This window comes from Nyctibius grandis, chromosome 30 (assembly GCF_013368605.1).
Source record: "Nyctibius grandis isolate bNycGra1 chromosome 30, bNycGra1.pri, whole genome shotgun sequence".
NCBI classification, from domain to species: Eukaryota; Metazoa; Chordata; class Aves; order Nyctibiiformes; family Nyctibiidae; genus Nyctibius; species Nyctibius grandis.
The window spans coordinates 1,610,029-1,628,610 of NC_090687.1; the positions used below are offsets into that span (position 1 = coordinate 1,610,029).

At 54.2% G+C, this 18,582-nt stretch overlaps 1 protein-coding gene across 11 annotated transcripts in view; it reads right to left on the reverse strand.

Moving 5' to 3' along the window:
- Positions 1-18,582, reverse strand: part of CAPN15 (calpain 15) — a 62,958-nt gene that overhangs the window by 24,112 nt on the left and 20,264 nt on the right. The window contains exons 1-2 of one of the 11 annotated variants that reach the window (XM_068420181.1): positions 5,510-6,114; positions 1,131-1,320 (exon numbers count right to left, since the gene is read on the reverse strand). The exons of 9 other annotated variants lie outside the window; for them this stretch is intronic. The gene's annotated coding sequence lies outside the window, so the exon portion shown is untranslated. Of the gene's footprint in view, positions 1-1,130; positions 1,321-5,509; positions 6,115-18,582 lie in introns of those variants that run through there. One more of the 11 variants, XM_068420182.1, reaches the window with a different exon arrangement.

The window sequence follows — 18,582 nt, forward strand, 5'->3', positions numbered from 1 at the left end:
CAATGAGACCTCTTCAAAAAGGCCTTCTTAAGAAGGACATGGAGCTGTTGGAGGAGCCCAGAGGAGGCCATGAAGATGCTCAGAGGGCTGGAGCACCTCTGCTCTGGAGACAGGCTGAGAGAGCTGGGGCTGTTCAGCCTGGAGAAGAGAAGGCTCCGGGGAGACCTTCTAGCACCTTCCAGTACCTGAAGGGGCTACAAGAAAGCGGGAGAGGGGCTTTTTACAAGGGCATGGAGTGACAGGACGAGGGGGAACGGTTTTAAACTGAAAGAGGGGAGATTGAGATGAGATCTGAGGAAGAAATTCTTTGCTGTGAGGATGGTGAGACCCTGGCCCAGGTTGCCCAGAGAAGCTGCGGCTGCCCCCTCCCTGGCAGTGCTCAAGGCCAGGCTGGATGGGGCTTGGAGCAACCTGGTCTGGTGGAAGGTGTCCCTGCCCGTGACAGGGGGTTGGAACTAGATGAGCTTTGAGGTCCATTCCAACCCAAACCAGTCTGTGGTTCTGTGAAAACTCAGGATGGAGGCATGGGGCAGGTGCTACACTGGCACTCAGTCGCACGGGATTGTCACAGGACAGGCTTTGCTGCAGCAAGGCTGGCAGGAGCCCCAGCCCTGGGGACAGCCACCAGCACAGCCTCAGCTCCTCTCAAGCTACACTGTTTCTCATTAAGATAAATTCCAGCCTTTTATAATTAATAACCTCATCTTGCCTCCCTGCATGCAAGCATGGGAAATTCTGCAGTTGCAGTCCCACTTCACTTGGCTACACTACACTGAGTTTGATTGAAATCCACCTAGAGCGGGTATTTGAATCCATACTGGATATTTGAACCCACTTAAGAGCAAATACAGAAAGGAGGTACGCCAGTTTTAGAGGTTTTTGTCACAGTTGCATGAAATTGGTGTAATTTAGACGTAGAAAGTGCAAAGGATCTCTGCAGATACCCTGGTTCTGCTCAAACATTTGGGAGCATCTTAGCGCACCTGCAGCCCCCACAAAAGCTGCATTTTCAGGGAAAAAAAAGCCCACAGCCCTCCAGCAAACACAAGAACTCTAGAATTTAAATTTTTTTTGTTAAAAACCAACAGACCAGAAAGGCCTGAAGGACCCAAGTTACGCTGGATACTTACAGTCTCAGCTTCTTGCACACTTGGAGCACGAAGGCACTTAGAGAATAGTAGATTTGTTCTTCAGAAAGCCTGGTAAAAACTGGTTCAGCTCTCTTGCACGGTTTTATTATCACGTTCCACCTCTAGTTTGAGCAGTGCCCCAGAAAGTTTCTCACGTAACATAAAGTGGTCCAGCAAAATTCATGAGCACCTGAAATGAAGGTTCAGACTCCACTGAAATCAATCCCACAGACCAGGATGATGCATCTTACAGATCTGCTGCTGAATAAAATGACTAGGACAAGAGGACACAGCCTCAAGCTTGGCCAGGGGAGGTTCAGGTTGGACATTAGGAAGCATTTCTTCTCAGCAAGGGTCATTAGCCATTGGAAGGGGCTGCCCAGGGAGGTGGTGGAGTCACCATCTCTGGAGGGGTTTAAGAAAAGCCTGGACGTGGCACTTAGTGCCCTGGTCTAGTTGCCATGGTGGTGTCACGGCAACGGTTGGACTTGATGATCCCTGAGGTCTCTTCCAACCTGGTTGATTCTGTGATTCTGTGACTACCTGTTTGCAAGATGGCTTGTATAGAAAGGCCCAAAACCCCCAGACTTTCACACCCAGCCATCAAACTGAGGCCTCCACGCTGGAAAACTGAAAGACAACATGATCCACAACCCAAACAGGGTTTTCCAACGTTACGTGGAAACACAAGGATTATGATTAAGCTGTAACTCAGCTTTTGGCCCTTCAGACTCATCTTTTAAACAACGCCAGGGGAAAGTTTTTCTGGAAGCAGCAAAAAGGGAATTTGGGAATTATATGTTCTTGAGAGGTTTTCATGAGAATGACCTGCTGCCAGCCAAAGTCTCCTGGCCATCTCCAGCCAGCAGCCAGCGGGTGGCAATGCACACAAACACCAAACAAACCTCCTGGACCTTTGTCTCTCCATGCCAAGATGACAGGACAGAAACTCAACATCAGTCACCAAGGAAAAGGGTTGATCCCACACCCTGTCAGCCAGGGACAAGACTCAAACGCTGGCGCCAGCGGTGCTCCTCGCTGTACAGAACATCCCCTTCACCATGTCTTTTGCCCAGAAAGGAAGAAGAGCATGACTTTGCATCTTCAATGCATTGCTGAGACATAAATGAAGTTCACAGAATCACAGAATCAATCAGGTTGGAAGAGCCCTCTGGGCTCATCGAGTCCAACCATTGCCCTGACACCACCATGGCAACTAGACCACGGCACTAAGTGCCATGTCCAGGCTTTTCTTAAACACCTCCAGAGATGGTGACTCCACCACCTCCCTGGGCAGCCCCTTCCAATGGCTAATGACCCTTGCTGAGAAGAAATGCTTCCTAATGTCCAACCTGAACCTCCCCTGGCCAAGCTTGAGGCTGTGTCCTCTTGTCCTAGCGCTAGTTGCCTGGGAGAAGAGGCCGACTCCCACTGCGCTACAACCTCCCTTCAGGTAGTTGTAGACTGCACTAAGGTCACCTCTGAGCCTCCTCTTCTCCAGGCTAAACACCCCCAGCTCCCTCAGCCGTTCCTTGTAGGTCAGACCCTCCAGACCCTTCACCAGCTTGGTCGTCCTCCTCTGACATATCAAGAAGAGAGATCCTTCTTTGCTCCATCAAGGACGTGTCCCTCAGATCCAATGGGCAAGGGGTCTGCCTCTGAGCTCCCTCCTCTCTCATTGCCTCTTAACCGTCTCCATTGCAGAATTGCCAGGCTGGCTCTGCCCCAGGCCCTGCCATCAACCCTCTCACCAAGCCCAGCGGGGGACAGCTGCTATCCACACCTGCAGACTGGCCATGGGAACGCCTGCCTGCCCGTGGGGTGTCTGCCCAGAGAGCACAGGACGGGGACAGCTTCGTATCAATGATCATCTATGATGCTCGGGTTGGAAAAGTGGGAGGGATGGCCAGGAGAGCTCAAAGTGGAAGGATTTCAGATGAAATGCAGGAAGGAATGAACTAGAAGACATCTCTTAGGACGTCTCACATCTGGAGAGCATGGCAGGGAACAGGACTGAGGAGCTGAGGGTGATGCTCTGTGAGCAACTCCCCACCCTCACCCGACTCTCACAGCCTGTGCCACCAGCTCAGCTCCAGAACAGCTCAGCCTTGTGCTTTCAGAGAGTAAATTAAATCCCTTCCCAGGATGAAAAGGAAATTCAAAGCTATTTGCTGCCTTTGAGGCCTGAAAGGCAAAATACTGCTGTTGGAGGACACCATGCAAGTCTGGAGAGGGCCACCTGCCCCCTTGCTTGGCCCTTCAGGGGTTGTGGGGCGGTGGGAGCCATCAATGCAGGCACAACCCCGGGGAAGGAGCTGGGAGGACCCTGCCCAGCCCCTCTCTCCTTTTGTCTCACCAGTTCCCAGCCCTGCCCATAACCAGCTGCACGGGGCAGGCCGCTATTTGCTTGGCAACCAACCATCTTTTTCCTTAATTTCTCCCTGAAAAAACAAATCAAGGCATAGCTCCAAGGTGCAATTAAGAAAAAACCAACAGTGATCAAGAGCTCAGTGCTATTTGGGATGGATGGAGAAAGACAGACTCATGTTTCCGTGAGGTCTGAGACTAAGGAGAGCAGGGCTGCAGGCTGGCAGAGGTGGGACGCAGAGCCCCCAGCCTCCTCCTCCTCCTCTCCTGGGGCTTTAATTTGGCCATCAGCCCAGCTCCTGGCAGAGCTGCTGCCTGGCGCTCTTCCTGCGAAGGAGGAGTGGCTGACACACCAGTGCTGCCATTCAGAGAGACCTGGACAGGCTGGAGAGTTGGGCGGGGAAAAATTTAATGACATATAACAAGGGCAAGTGTAGAGTCCTGCATCTGGGCAAGAACAACCCCATGTACCAGTACAAGTTGGGGACAGACCTGTTGGAGAGCAGCGTAGGGGAAAGGGACCTGGGGGTCCTAGTGGACAACAGGATGGCCATGAGCCAGCAGTGTGCCCTTGTGGCCAAGAAGGCCAATGGCATCCTGGGGTGTATGAGAAGGGGTGTGGTTAGTAGGTCAAGAGAGGTTCTCCTCCCCCTCTACTCTGCCCTGGTGAGGCCGCATCTGGAATATTGTGTCCAGTTCTGGGCCCCTCAGTTCAAGAAGGACAGGGAACTGCTAGAGAGAGTCCAGCGCAGAGCCACGAAGATGATTAAGGGGGTGGAACATCTCCCTTATGAGGAGAGGCTGAGGGAGCTGGGTCTCTTTAGCTTAGAGAAGAGGAGACTGAGGGGTGACCTCATTAATGTTTATAAATATGTAAAGGGCAAGTGTCATGAGGATGGAGCCAGGCTCTTCTCAGTGACATCCCTTGACAGGACAAGGGGCAATGGGTGCAAGCTGGAACACAGGAGGTTCCGCATAAATATGAGGAAAAACTTCTTTACAGTGAGGGTAACTGAACACTGGCACAGGCTGCCCAGAGAGGGTGTGGAGTCTCCTTCTCTGGAGACATTCAAAACCCGCCTGGACGCGTTCCTGTGTGACATGATCCAGGTAATCCTGCTCTGGCAGGTGGCTGGACTAGATGATCTTTCGAGGTCCCTTCCAATCCCCAACATTCTGTGATTCTGTGATTCTCAGGGCCCAAGCCCAGGCTGCCAAGCCCTTCAGCAGCACTGTCCCATGCCAGACCACCCTTCCTGCAGCCACCAGCCACGCTCGGGGCACCGCGAGTGGGACCTCATGCCCACCAGCGAGATGGAAGGCAGCAGGGCACTGTGGTCCATCGCCAGCGGCTGCCAGGCTCTCTTCAGGATGATTAATAGGCCTTAATGAAAAGCTAAGCCAGTCCTGTGCCTCGGGAAAGCAGCTCATGCTTAATAACCCAGCCAAGAGGCTTTGTACCGATCTGCAGAAAGAACGAACGATTGCCAAGGGACAGAGGAAGAGAGAGGAACTCTGGCAACTCCTGACATCCCTGGAGTTCAGCCTGTGGTTGGATCAGGGCACGGTAATCAAGCACCACAGCCACGCTACGAATGTCACCTGGCAGTGAGGGGAAAGGTGAGGATGGCAGCTCCGCGCAGAGCCACCAACCAACAAGCCCTGCTGTCCCTCACGATGGTTGAGCAGCTCCTTTGGTGACAGGAGATCAGAAGGCAAACCTGAACATCCTCTCTTCTACTTCAGGAACCACACCGGCCACCCCTCCAAAGAACACTGATCCCAGGGGAGGATCTCACTGCACAGAGCAGAGGCCCAGAGCAATGTCCCGGATGAACTGGGTATTGGAAGTCGCACAAACACACCCATGCGCAACTCCTTCCACTGAGTCCTTGGCTCCACATGCAACCTTCAAGCGCGCTCACATTCACTACCAGGTCCTAGAAAAAACACGCCCGAAGCCTTGGTGCAGCCTGCTGCACGGGAGCCACGTCCCTCCACGCTTTACTGACCTGGGGTGAAGCGGGGCCAAGGGCTTGCTTGGTCAGCTGGGCCCCACATGGAGAGCGGAGGCTTCCAACAGTGGTAAACCCCACCAACCTCAGAGACAGCTCCAGCCTTTCCCGCTCCTGGATCATCTGCACCTTCTCCAGCTCTGTTCCCAGGTCACGTCAGGTCGAGCAGATGAACGTGAGACCGCACAGAATTTGTTGCTGCATCAGCTGTGGTTTTGGGAGGCCGTTGCCACGCCGCAGCCAGCAGGCTCAGGGGGAGGAAGAACAAGGAGGGAGAAGCCGCCTCAGGGGCTGTTCAGACTCAGGGCAAACGAACGAGCATCTCCTCTGTGCGATCGGAGGAAGAAGCAATTCATTCTGACAAACGGTGAGGGCCTGCAGCGGGGTTGGCCCTTTCTGTCACAGCTGGTGCAGCACACAGAGGCGTACGTGCTGGAGCGGAGAGGGGAGGGTACCGGCAGCCCAGGGATAGATGTGCATCACTCACAGAGGGAGACTCAGCAGCTCAGGAGAACCAGAAGATATCTGCCCACCCACCCGGGACCTGGTGGCAAGAAAGCACGGTGTGTGCTAGCCAGCCACCACTGCTTGTCCTCCAGACCCAGGGCTGCCCGCGAGCGGCAGGGACGCACCACAACACTGGGACACACCCCTGAGCACACCCCTCTCTAGAGGGCTCATGTCTCAGCACTTCACCCTCAAAAGGGGTTGAACATCTGGACACAAGTGCCTCTGGGATGAGACAAGGGGTTAAGGAGCATCCAGCAACGTGGCACAGGTGGGATGTTTGTATTTGCATCTTGAGCTTGTAAGTGAAGTTCCAGTTGGCTGTGGAGTGTTCACAGTTGAGGAGGCCAGGAAATAAAAGCTCTTCACTTGAGGGGACCTGTAACAAGAAGGCTTTGGGATGCCAGGTGTCTGGATTAGCCAAGAGAGGACAGGCAGCAGCACACAAGCCCCCTCTTGAAGCAACACAATTTCAGAGTCTGTTTGGTCTCCAGTGAATGCACAGATACGGCTGTGTCCTCCTTAGCTTACAACACCTGCCTGCCAGATTCCCTCTTTCCACAAAGCAACTGGAGAGTTACTGGGAAACACCGTCAACACCTGAAAAAAAACAAGACTTCACACCTGTACACCCTTCTACATGTGTACCCGTGCAGGCCTTTGGACAGCCTTGGATTCTCCTTCCGTGGGGTCTGTTATTGAGACAGCAACCAAGGCCCTGATAGACCACGTGCCCTGCCCAAGCACTAAAGTCTGCGATGAGTCCAGAAACCAAACATTAATTTCTCAAGTCTTGGCAATGCTCCTTCACCGTCCTCTGAATTATTCCTACTCTCTACCACAACGATTTCCAAACCTTTGGGTCAAGCCAGACCTGCTCTTTGCGAGCGGTAATAACCAAGCGTGGGCGCGCGCACTTGCCAGCATCCCAGAATAGAAAGCAGCTGGAGTCGCACGTGAGCGCTGCCAACGGGCAGATGACAGGCTCAGACACTCCTCTTTTTCTGCTGACACTGCCTTTACGGGCTCTTCTCCCCGCTCTCCTCTCCACACACAGCTCCTTTAACTGCCCATTTTCCACAGGTGGTGAAGATCCAGATGCTCCTGGGAGGCTTTTCCAAATTTATTTATTCTATTTAAATAACAGGGGCATATGGTTTATTACAGCTATTAAAGGGTTTGTGTATGTATACGGGGGAAAATCTTAAGAGAACAAAACATGAGACATCTTCAGCCTGGAGAAGAGAAGGCTCCAGAGAGACCTTCTAGCACCTTCCAGTACCTGAAGGGGCTATAGGAAAGCTGGAGAGGGACTTTTTACAAGGGCATGGAGTGACAGGACGTGGGGGAACAGTTTTAAACTGAAAGAGGGGAGATTGAGATGAGATATTGGGAAGAAATTCTTTGCTGTGAGGGTGGTGAGACCCTGGCCCAGGTTGCCCAGAGGAGCTGTGGCTGCCCCCTCCCTGGCAGTGTTCAAGGCCAGGTTGGATGGGGCTTGGAGCAACCTGGTCTGGTGGAAGGTGTCCCTGCCCGTGGCAGGGGGGGGAACGAGATGAGCTTTAATGTCCCTTCCAACCCAAACCAGGCTGTGATTCTATGTATCTGAGCCTGGCATTCAGAGAGCTACCAGGACCTCTGAGCATCCAGACACCAGCGCCTGGCCACACAGGAGCAGAGAACCACCTCTGTCCGCACACATCAGACCAAGGGCTGTGAATGAGTTTCCAGCTCCTCACCTACATCACACTAGGTCCTTTAGTGCTAGCGAGGAGATTTATACCAGCCCAGGAGATCACCAGGACTCCTGTTCCTTTTCTAGAACAGCAATAACCCCCTGAACAGGGGGAAGGTCCAATCTCCAGGACACGGCCAGAGCCAGAGATCAGGTTAAACAGGATCTAACCAGGAGCTGAAGCAGCTACACGCAGCCCTTGGAAGCAGAGTACTCCTGCTGAAGCAAGCCATGGCTGCTCCCCCAGCAGCCAGGGGAGCCCCGGCTAAGGGCAGACCCAGCATGCCAGGCACTGCCCGCACGCAAGGACAGAGGCAGTGAGCTCCATGCCCCCTGCTACCTAGGAAGCCCCTCAGGAGTAGGTGCAACAGGGCTTGTAAAGAGGGTCTCCGTTACCCCAATTTCACAGCAGGCTCTGTGCATGAGCTGGGTTAGCCCAGCTGAAACAAGACATCCTGCAACACAGCAGCCCAGCTTCTCTTGGGGGAGGAAAGGATGCCAACAGGGAGAGCTGTCCCAGAAACCTGCTGGCGTGCCCTTCGCCCCAGCTGCAGAAGAAGCAGCCGTGGTACCACTGGAGGAGCTCAGAGACCTGGGCACGGCGATCCTTCAAATCACCTCTCTCCGGGTCCCATTTGAACCAGCTCCTGGAGAAGAGGAGCACAGGAGGCTCTTTGGAGGAGGATCTAAGCATGGAGGCACAGAAGATAAGGAGCCCTTCAGCACTACGAACCTGGGAAAGTGGGAAGCAAAGAACGCACTGATGGGGCTGATTTCTACAGTTACGTTCTACAATAGACTCACCTGCTCTCAGCAGGGAGGGGAGGATGCAAGGAAAGGAGCAAGAAACTGAACTCATTAAGCTGCTCTCTCATCTGAGGAGCTGGGACAGCTTCAGCAAGGAAGGTGGACTCTTGGGACCAAAGGACACTGGATTCCCCCCGTTTAGCTACCCACGCCTGAGGTATGTTTGAACAATCACTTCAAAAGCAACCCCTGCAGAGGAAAGCAAGCTGGATGAAGAGGAAGCTCTACTTGTTGTTTTCCTTTCTCTGTCTTCAAGCCAATTAAGGAATTTCTTTTTAAGTGAGGGTCTGTGGTCTACCTCCAAAGAGCCTGTGCTCCCTGGAGAACAGAGCAGGGCAAGGGCAAGGTGGCCATCTGGAGTCAGAGCCCTAGACACTGCAGGGCCTGTTGGCCCTGGGCTTCTCCTCTCCGAAAATCCCAGCTACTCCAAACCCCCAGAATCTCACTGTTTTCTATAACACTTCTGGAGCAGACACCTCTCCCCTTTGCACCTTGGTTTTCTCACCGGTACATCACACCAAAAGCAAGTCTTGTTGACATCAAGCAGGCCTATCCTTGCATCTTTCAACACTCGCCCAGTGTTTTAAGAAGCCAACATGGAAAATGCCTTTGAAGCTTCACAGACAGCCAAGAAGAGGCTAAGATGAAGGCATGGTCCGTACTCTTCATTGTGCTCCTGTAATGCCTGGCCTCAATGCAGGGTGGTCAAGCTCAAGCATGGTGGGGAGGGGGCCAAGGTTTTGCCCTTCACACGTCACATGGGGCTATATTCTGCCACTCTTCCCATCAGAGCCTGTAGAGGATACACACATTTTGCAACAGAAAACAAAAGCACCTGCGTGTGTAGGGTAGTTTGGAAGTACAGGTCCCTTTGCCCGGATGAAGACCACCTTCTGTTATCTTTAAGAACAGGGAACAACTTTAGATCTCACATACCCAAACAACGGCATTTGCAGCTTTGCTTGCATCCCTCCTATCCCACGTTTGAGGCTGTTTCACACCACCTTCAAACACACCAGGTCTTAGCACTGGAGGCTGGGGTGGGAGAAGAATTTTCCTGTTTCCAGGACTACAGAGATGTGGGGCTAAGGCTATGGGTCCGTAACTGGAAAGAGCCTGGAAAACCTGATGGGACTGTAAACCAGGCACGCTCAGGACTCACCTTAGTCCCAGTGCAACTTCCCTCTCATATGGGGAGGCTGGAAGAGGAGATTTACCAGTGGCCGCCAACCCAAATTGCTGCTCAGCTAAGATTTATGCTGCAATTTGTAGTGCTGTTAAAATAAAATTGGAAGTGTGGTGGGGGAAGAGAAAGAGATGACGAAAGAGAGAGGAGGGAGGGAAAATGGCTCAGGAGAAACAACGCAGCTCCAAAGCTGTCTGCTCCCGTCTCTCACATCTCCACTGAATAAATCACGCTGCATTTCCAGCTGCTGCGCCCCAGCCTTCGGTTCCTGCGATGCTAATACCTGGGCTCGTGTCACAGGGGGGCACGTGCGGGGTACGGTTAATAGAAATCCATCCATCTCCACAGCGGCTGAAGCGTCAGGCTCAATAAATACAGCAGGTAGAGGATGGCATGAGAGATCCAGGGCATCTGCAGGTTGGTGGCTGCTCCCAGAACTTCCACACGGCAGCCACCAAGGCTCCAGAGGACAGGAGAAGGGACACCCCACCCCAAATGTCACCCCTTGCCTTCTACCTTCTCATTCCAGCACTGGTTAAACATCATTCCTACCTGCCAAGGTCAGAGGTGAGCCAAATTACCCCCTGTACCTCCAGGAGCTTGCCAGCTTTGTACACTAGATCTGCAGGAAAAAGGCTGAAGTCATGGATCAATGTCCCTGCATGTGCAAAGAGCCACAGGATCCCCCCCCCCGAGACCCCCACTGACCCCTCCTCTGAGGAGAGGCCAAGGAAAGGTCAGAGCACCTTGCAGCTCTCAAGGAACCCCAGCTCTGCTCTGCAGGACTGGATGCTGACACACGACCTTCAAAAAAATCAAAAGCAAAACGTCTTTAGTGAACTTTAACAGAACAGCTTCCTCTTGACATCAGGGAAACTCGCCCCGCCCTGAGCCAGCTGCTGTCCCGTACTGCTGAAACCACGGAGGAAATTCAGAATTACATCCAAGGAGACTTTGGCCTTTCACCACCTCAGCATCCCTGCTCTTCACAGGCTGGCCTCGAGGATCCCCACCTCCTTACAGAGACCACCACAGGGCAACTTAATGAGAGGCCAAAATATCAACCCAACACTGACCATACAGGCAGCGCTGAGCTCTCAAGCCCTGCTACTAAAGTACCTCCTTGTGGTGCTCCAGCCAGCAACCGAGTTCAGTTCCTTCTTGCAAGGGAGACAGGAGAAGATGGGATCCTGGGCACAGGCTGAGTCCCACCAACAGCAATGGATCTGTTTGCGCATGTACAGCTGACCTATAAAGGTCACTTCTCTTTCTCATGGGCCTGAACTTTAGAAGCGACAATTATCAACAGTTTCCAAGAAGCTTCGTGGTATAAAACATGCTGATCTTATTGTGGTTTGGCTGCGAATGCCTCCTTGCCCAGCCTACTTGTCATTTTCATTTCACAGAATCCCAGAATCCCAGCCTGGCTGGGGTGGGAAGGGACCTCTGGAGATCACCCAGCCCAACCCCTGCCAAAGCAGGGTCACCCAGAGCACGTTGTACAGGGCCGTGTCCAGGTGGGTTTGAATATCTCCAGAGAAGGAAACTCCCCCCCTCCCTGGGCAGCCTGTGCCAGGGCTCTGGCACCCTCACAGCAAAGAAGTTTTTCCTCATATTTAGATGGAACTTCCCATGTCTCAGTTTGTGCCCGTTGCCCCTTGTCCTGGCGCTGGGCACCACTGAGAAGAGTCTGGCCCCATCCCCTTGACACCCGCCCCTGAGGTATCTGTGAGCATTGATAAGATCCCCCTCAGTCTGCTCTTCTCCAGCTGAACAGCCCCAGCTCCCTCAGCCTCTCCTCGGAGCAGAGATGCTCCAGCCCTCGGACCATCTCCGTACCCCTCCGCTGGACTCTCTCCAGTAGCTCCTTGTCTGTCTTGAACTGGGGGCCCCAGAACTGGACACAACACATTTCCTTGCACTGATGGCTCCTAGGACAGTCCTGGGCCAACCTTCAGTACCAGGGTGCACATATACGATACCCCTGGATGTGCAGAGCAGACCCAGACTTGTCCCCGCTGTGGCACAGCACCCAGTGCAGACAGTGAGATGGTTCCTTCAGCACACTGTGAGCCCCACCAGGCTCAAACCCTTCCCTGCCCCACTGGCACAAGTGAAATGCAGCACTCAGCAGTGCCTCGAGGCCACCCAGCGCAGTGGCCATGTCACAGCAGGTCACTCACTGGGATACCATCAGCAAACCAAGGAGCTCCAGGAGCACACAACAGCATTGCCCCACTTCAGCTCACCGCTCCATCGAACAAAGGTTCCATGCAGGAACCCACGCTGGGCCTCAGACTCAGTTTGGCATCGCTGTGCGCTTTGAGGATGGTGGCTGTTGTGTTTCTCTGGCTTCTCGGAGACAGGAGGAGGATTGGGTGGGTTACGTGGAGCTGGAAGGGCCAGGAGCAGAGCAGAGCAAGGCTGTGCTGGGCAGGCTGAGCCACACGACCATCCAGCACCCCAACCTGCTCCTGCTGCTCGTGCCCCATGCTCTAGAGCTCCTGCCACCTTCACTGAGCCAGCAACACGTCTGGCTGCCTCCTCGGGCAGGCAGGAATTACCAGGGAAGCCCCTGAAAGTTATACTGTACCCTGGAGGCCTCTGGACTCAGAGCGTGGCACTGTTTACTGCCTCATAAAGATAACACATACTTAAGTGAGTGCTTTGACAGCTGGAATCTAGAGGATGCTCCTGGCTTGAGCACGTGCAATTAACCCTCACGTGTCCACGTGCCACAGAGAAGCATCCTGCCACCGCGGCAATGCAGTGGAGGACACGCTGGGGCTGCTCTGACAGCTCCTCTAACAGCTCAGCACCCCTTCCCTGCAGCAGGACACGGCCCTTCCTACCAAGGAGGGCAGCTCTTGCTCTCATTTAAAGCTCCTGAACAAGTCACACACAACCAGCTCCTGGGTAACCTCAGCACACACGCTCCTCAAGGACAACCTGAAGGACAATCACTGCCAACCCACAGCCACGGGACAGAGAGGAGAGAAAGAGTGCGTGTGCCCTGCCTGCAGCAGGCTGAAACGCCACACGAGACAGATGGGTCCTGTCAGCCGCTGTGCCCTCCCCACCGCGGCGCTACAGCCAGCACCCAGCGTTCCCACATGTGTCCCTCTCCACGGACAGACACAACAGTGGGGTGAGGCAGCGGGAGAAGCCTCAGCTCCTCAGGAGGTTGAAGAGGACCCACTTGCTACAGCTGGTGGCACTAGTCCGATGGGAAGTCTCACTGCCACATGGCGCACAGGCCAGCCAACATCAAACTCTGAATAAAAGGTGTCTCCTCAGTGTCCCAAGGAAGCAGAGGGGAAACATACACACACGCATACACAACATCTATCTATCTATAGTTTCACTTTTCCAAGGTACGCAGGTTAAACTCAGGTTTTCAGGAAGACAAAAGATCCTGCTTGTGTCCCCCTTCTCCCCGCTCCACCGTTGGGGAACGCTACTGAAGGCCAGGGGGTTTGGACACCCTGTCCTGGTGCAAGGAGCCAGCCTCCCAACACCTCCTTTTGCTCTAGTGAATCTGCCACGCTCCAAATGCGGGAGCCCAGCTCTCTGCAAGCCCCAGCATGCGACACCACTCCGAGCGCTGGGAGCAGCAGGGCTTGAACCCGTGTGTCTGGAGACAAAGCTGAGCTCTGAACCGCTCTGGGCAAGGGCAGGCGAGGCCCCTCCAGCTCCCAGCAAGCTGCCACCTTGGCAGCCTTTAAGCACCTGCAGCCCAAACTCTCCTCCTCACCCCCTGCGCTGCCCCGAGCCTCCTGCTGCTCGGCCCACCGCCATCCAGAAGGGCTGCGGGCTGCGTTCACACTTCACTTCAAGTTTCCTTCTGGTTTGAACGTCCTGCTGCAGCCTCAGAAATGCCATCTGTAACGCGGGAGCAGCTTCTTTCTCTTCAGATCAGTTCTTCACACCTCCTCACGGCGACCTTCAGCACCTACCCCTCGCAGGGATTCAGCGGTGCTTGTGGGCATGGATGCTGTGAGATGAACGGGCTGGCACGGGCTGCTGGCTGCATCGCCGGGGCCTTACCAGTGCCAGGCAGAGGGGGAGAAGCATGGGAATGCAAATAAAAGCCCAGGGCAGTGTGTTGAGGAGGGTGGCTGGTAAGGCACAGCTACCTGGGTGCGTTGGGGATCCCTGGGCAGGAACAGGCAGATGCAGCCCCGGCTGCCAAACGCAAACAGCATCTGAGCACGGCTCATCTGTCCTCTCTGTGGCCCTCGAACAACTGCCCTTCTGTTCGGGTAGCCCCGCACCAGGGGGGCTGTTTCATCCCAGAGAACAAAGGCCTGCAGAGGGTTCGCTGAGTACACGCTCCCCTCCGTCCCCTCCACGCACCAGCCTCCGGCCGAGCGGGGATCAAGGCAGCCTTTCAGCGGCACGGCCAGCTCGAGGCCAGGCACCCGCAGCGGGCGAAGGGAGACGGCAGCTCTGCGTTCTTCCCCTCTCCGCTTCGGAATCCAGTTAGCCGGAGACCCGAGCCCAGAGCCACCGGTGTCAAACTGGATTAAGTTACTGGTCAGAGAAATGCAGCATGTGCTTTTTGCAGCACCCAGTACCTGATATTTTCGGAGGGATGCTATAAGCTCTGGAACGAAGGCAGGGAATGCCTGGCCACTTGGCAGCACCGAACAGCTCGGAGGGGCAGGGAGCTCCCTGCCCTCCCCACGGGCAGAAAGCAGGAGGCTGTTCTTGCCCTCTCACAAGCCCACAACAGCAGGAGCATGAGGTTAATGCAGACCCATCTCCCTCCAGGACAGATGCTGCACAACATTAGGTGGACAGGCTTGTGGTGCTCACGCTGGGAGAAGAAATAACCCCCCACATACACACTTTCCTACATTTTCTCCTTCCTTGCAGCAGCTCAGGCAGGCTCCTGAGCTTCCTGCTGTCATCACATCCATCCATCAGCTCCTTCTGGGGGACTGAGACCACTTCACAGCTCCAGGCTACGTGTGTGACACCTCTCACAGGCGCAAGTGATTTGCCATGAAACACTAGACCAAGCTCCTGCCTCTGCAGCCAATAAAAAGTCAAGGGAGCAATACAGAAGGGTTGTTCTGGAAGAAAAAAAACCTGCTCTGGCTCCTCTTACTATTCCTTGCTCTTAAAAAATAAAAACAACTCAAAAAATTCACCACCTACCAACCCCCTCTCCCACTCCACCCTCAGCATACCTGCATCTGGAAACACGCCTGCTCCAAACAGAGCACCAAAGGGCTCTACCAGCCCCCCGACCACCCGCTGCCGCAGCACAGAGCACGAGCAGCCAGCTTCCTTCACAGCTAAACCATAACTCCAGGATCTGCTCCCAAAAGAGATGAAGAGGTCAGGACCACGGATCTCCGCACAGCCAAAGCTGGGTGCTAACCTCCTTCACGCAGTGCAGCATCCTGAGAGCACCAAAGCAAAATCACCCAGCAGCTGCACTTGGAGAAGGACCTGAACCCACTTCCCTGGAGCAAGAGTGCTCAGCTACCGCAGTGGGGAGCACCCCAAAACCAGGTAACGGTGCTGTTTTATCTCCTTAAAGGTGGCACTACGGAAGGGACAGGTCTGCTGTGCTCTCCATGCTGTGACAACAACAGTCCAGACAAGGGGTTCAGGCATTTCTGTTCAGATCTCAGCCAACCCCACTGCGTTAAGACAAGGACACGCTCTCAAGTTGACTCTCTGCCCTGGATTTTGCCCTCTCTTTGGCGAGGGTAAGCGGGCAGGACAGCCCTGTTACCTGCACTTGTGGGAAATGGAGATGGGGAAGGTTGGGGGGCAGATGGGGAGCAAAGGAAGAGTTTGTTTCGGTACCTACTGAGAACTTCGGTGTCCGCTGCTCTGCAGCATCCTCCAAGTTCTTCATGGCTCCAGAGCTATAAATAGCCTCAATTTAACCAACTAAGAGGCTTTGTGAGTGAGCGGATTGCTGGAGCAGCCAGCACGGAGAGCGGATGGGCAGGACTGGAAGCCTCAGGCAGATGGAATAGCATACCGTGCTGCCAGCTCCTGGGCACTGCAACCCTTCTTGAGCAAGACATCATTCCAGCTGCCACGTGCTTTGGGGAGAACTGGCGAGCAAAGAGTTACAAGCCCGATGTTTCCATCAAGCAGGTATCCACGACAACCTGCAGCATCGTTGCTCTACCAAATCCCGGCTGAGCTTCGATGTCACAGCGATTTCCAGAGGGAGCACAACCCGCACAGGGACGCATCCACCTCACTGCAGCACCTGGGGAACAGGAGCTCCACTCTGGTGTGATGAACAGGCATGTCTTGAATATCAGAGCTGATGTTAGTACTCCTGTGGTTTGGAAGAGTGGTCTCTCTTTCCCTCCTCAGTGGATATAGAGTCAGAGCAGATTTGGGCTGTCCCCAGCTTGTTCACAGCCACACGTCTCCCTTCTTTGCATGGAGAGTTAGGAGAAGAGTTGGACCAGGTGGACCTCAGAGGTCCCTCCCAACCTCAGCCAGGCTGTGATTCTTGCAAGGTGCAAAATCAGCTCCCTGAGCACACCCAGAACCAAGCAGGTTGCTGATAACAACCAGGGAACTGTGCCTGCCCCAACCCACAGCCCCAGACCCAGCTCTGCCGGGGTAACTGCACCCCAAAGAGCACGGGCACCGGCCCGCCGAGGCTGTCAGACCCCCCGAGGCTGATGCCAGACCTGAGGTCCGATGCCAGAAAACAGAAGCAGGGACACCCTGCAGAGTCACCTGATGTTTTATCACTAGCTTTTCTCCCCAGACTTCTCACTCCTCCTCTGGGCCTTGGCTTCCCCAACAAGTAACACATCCTCTACACACCAGTTCTGCTTATGCTGCGCTCAGAGGCGAAGGGCCACAACACGGGAGGGAGGGAAGGAGCTGCACACAACCGCATCCCCCCTCCATGTGGCTCCCTGCCACTCACTGATAAGCCAGTGTCCCCTTTTAACATCCCCACCAGCCTCAAGAAAGCTCAAAGCCCCTGAGACAGGATTGTGTGATGTTACCCAGCAGTTCTGACTTGTTGCTTTTCACGCATTTAAGCCACGGGGGTCACAAACACTGAGGTCACAGATGTCTCGCTCTGGGTTTCTCTCCAGAATTAAGTGGTGCTTAAGTTGAATGGGGAGGGGTACAGCAAGTGCCCTCCCACCAGCTGCCAACAACAAAAGCAGGTCTCCTCGCTTCCCTCTAAAAGCAGAGGGATTTCTATATTTTTAGCATTTAAAAAAAAAATGAAAGAGTTTGTTCCTCCCTCCCCAGCCATTGAGGCCCAGAGGTATTTCAGTCTGAAGAGGTTTTTATAAAAAAATACAAAGCCTTTGCAGAATGCTGCAGGAAACCCCAGAAAACATATATTCTCTGTAAAAGGAAGGAGCTCAGAGAGCTTCAACCAAACTGGTGGGCAGAGACACTTGGATTCAGCTGCACAGATCTTGCAACACTTTCCCCGAAAGGCCTCTCCTGAGCGGAGCGAACTCAAGCAGTTCTCAGTGCTATGAACCCTTCACAAGACATCCAAAGTGCTCTGCAACGTACGAATCCTCCCAGCCCACCAGCCTGGTGCTAACATGTACCCAGCTCTGGCAGAGACCTCACTGAAAGGGCCACAGCGACCCAAGCAGGGAAGAGCCCCATCTCTCTGATGGTCCCATCAAGATCCCAGTCATCTCTGGGTCCCATCAAGAATTTGACCAGGACAGGAGCCCGTTATCTCCCTTTATGAACAGCCAGGGAATGAAGATTAGGTGAATAGAAACACTCCCTTAAATCTCATCTGGGAGACACTTCAGTGCCCAGTTCCCTCCTAACACCTTTCAGACATGGAAGGATGCTCGATGAAGAGCTGCCACTGCCCCTTCCAGCAGGAGAAGCCACCACGAGCCCACAGCTCCCAAACCATTCAATTGCAGCAGCGGAGCCGTGTCCTGCCACCAGCACCCGGCCTCGTGGCACTGCACCCTGCTGCTCCGAGCTTCATGAAGGGCTTGGCACGTCAGGAAGCTCTGCCACGATGGGTCTGCAGGCTCAGCTGAACGCTCTCATCCAACAATAGCCCAGGCCAAACACCTTTAAGCATACAAGCAAGGAGGAGCCCAAGGGGATCTGTAACTAAGCCAGAATTTGTCTGGCTACACACAGCTACCAAGGATGTATTTAAAGCCAACATCTTTGCCCTAAGCAGAGATTTCAGCAATAAGATCCCTTGAACTACCGTGCATGTAACACTTGGCTCCTCTAGGCTTTAAGCAGCTACGTTCTCCTGGCACGTGGGGAAGGCAAGGACACGCTCCTGTTTAAAAGGTGCGACGCTGACACCTAGAAAGAGCCTGTGTGGCCTGGTCCAGAAGAGAGCAGGGACTCAAATCTGGATGTCACAAGTCTACTGCTTCTACCTTTAAGGCCCTTCTTCTCCCTCATGTCCACCTCTCTTCAGCAGACAGGGAACTCCAGACCACAAGCCTCACCCAGGCAACAGGAGACAACACAGCCTCCTCCCAGCTTCTAACACCTTGAAAGCCAAACAGCACTGATTCCTCCCCTAATTCCCACCCCACCATGAGGAAAGCTTCCCCCAGTTCCTCACCACGTACGGGCCAAAGTCACTCCTGAAGTACTCGTGTCCCTGTTTCACAGCCAAGGACGGTCTGCGTCCATCCCCGAGGCAGCCCGGAGCAGGCTGGCTCTGTGCCGCTCTACAGCAGCCAACGCGTTATCAGCTCTGCAGGCGGCCACAGGCAGGGACAGGAAACCAGCAGGAAAAGCAAAGTCTATCCCAGGACTCCTGTCCAGCCTCAGATTGACTCCCCAGTACTCCGCTTCCTTCCTGCGCTACAG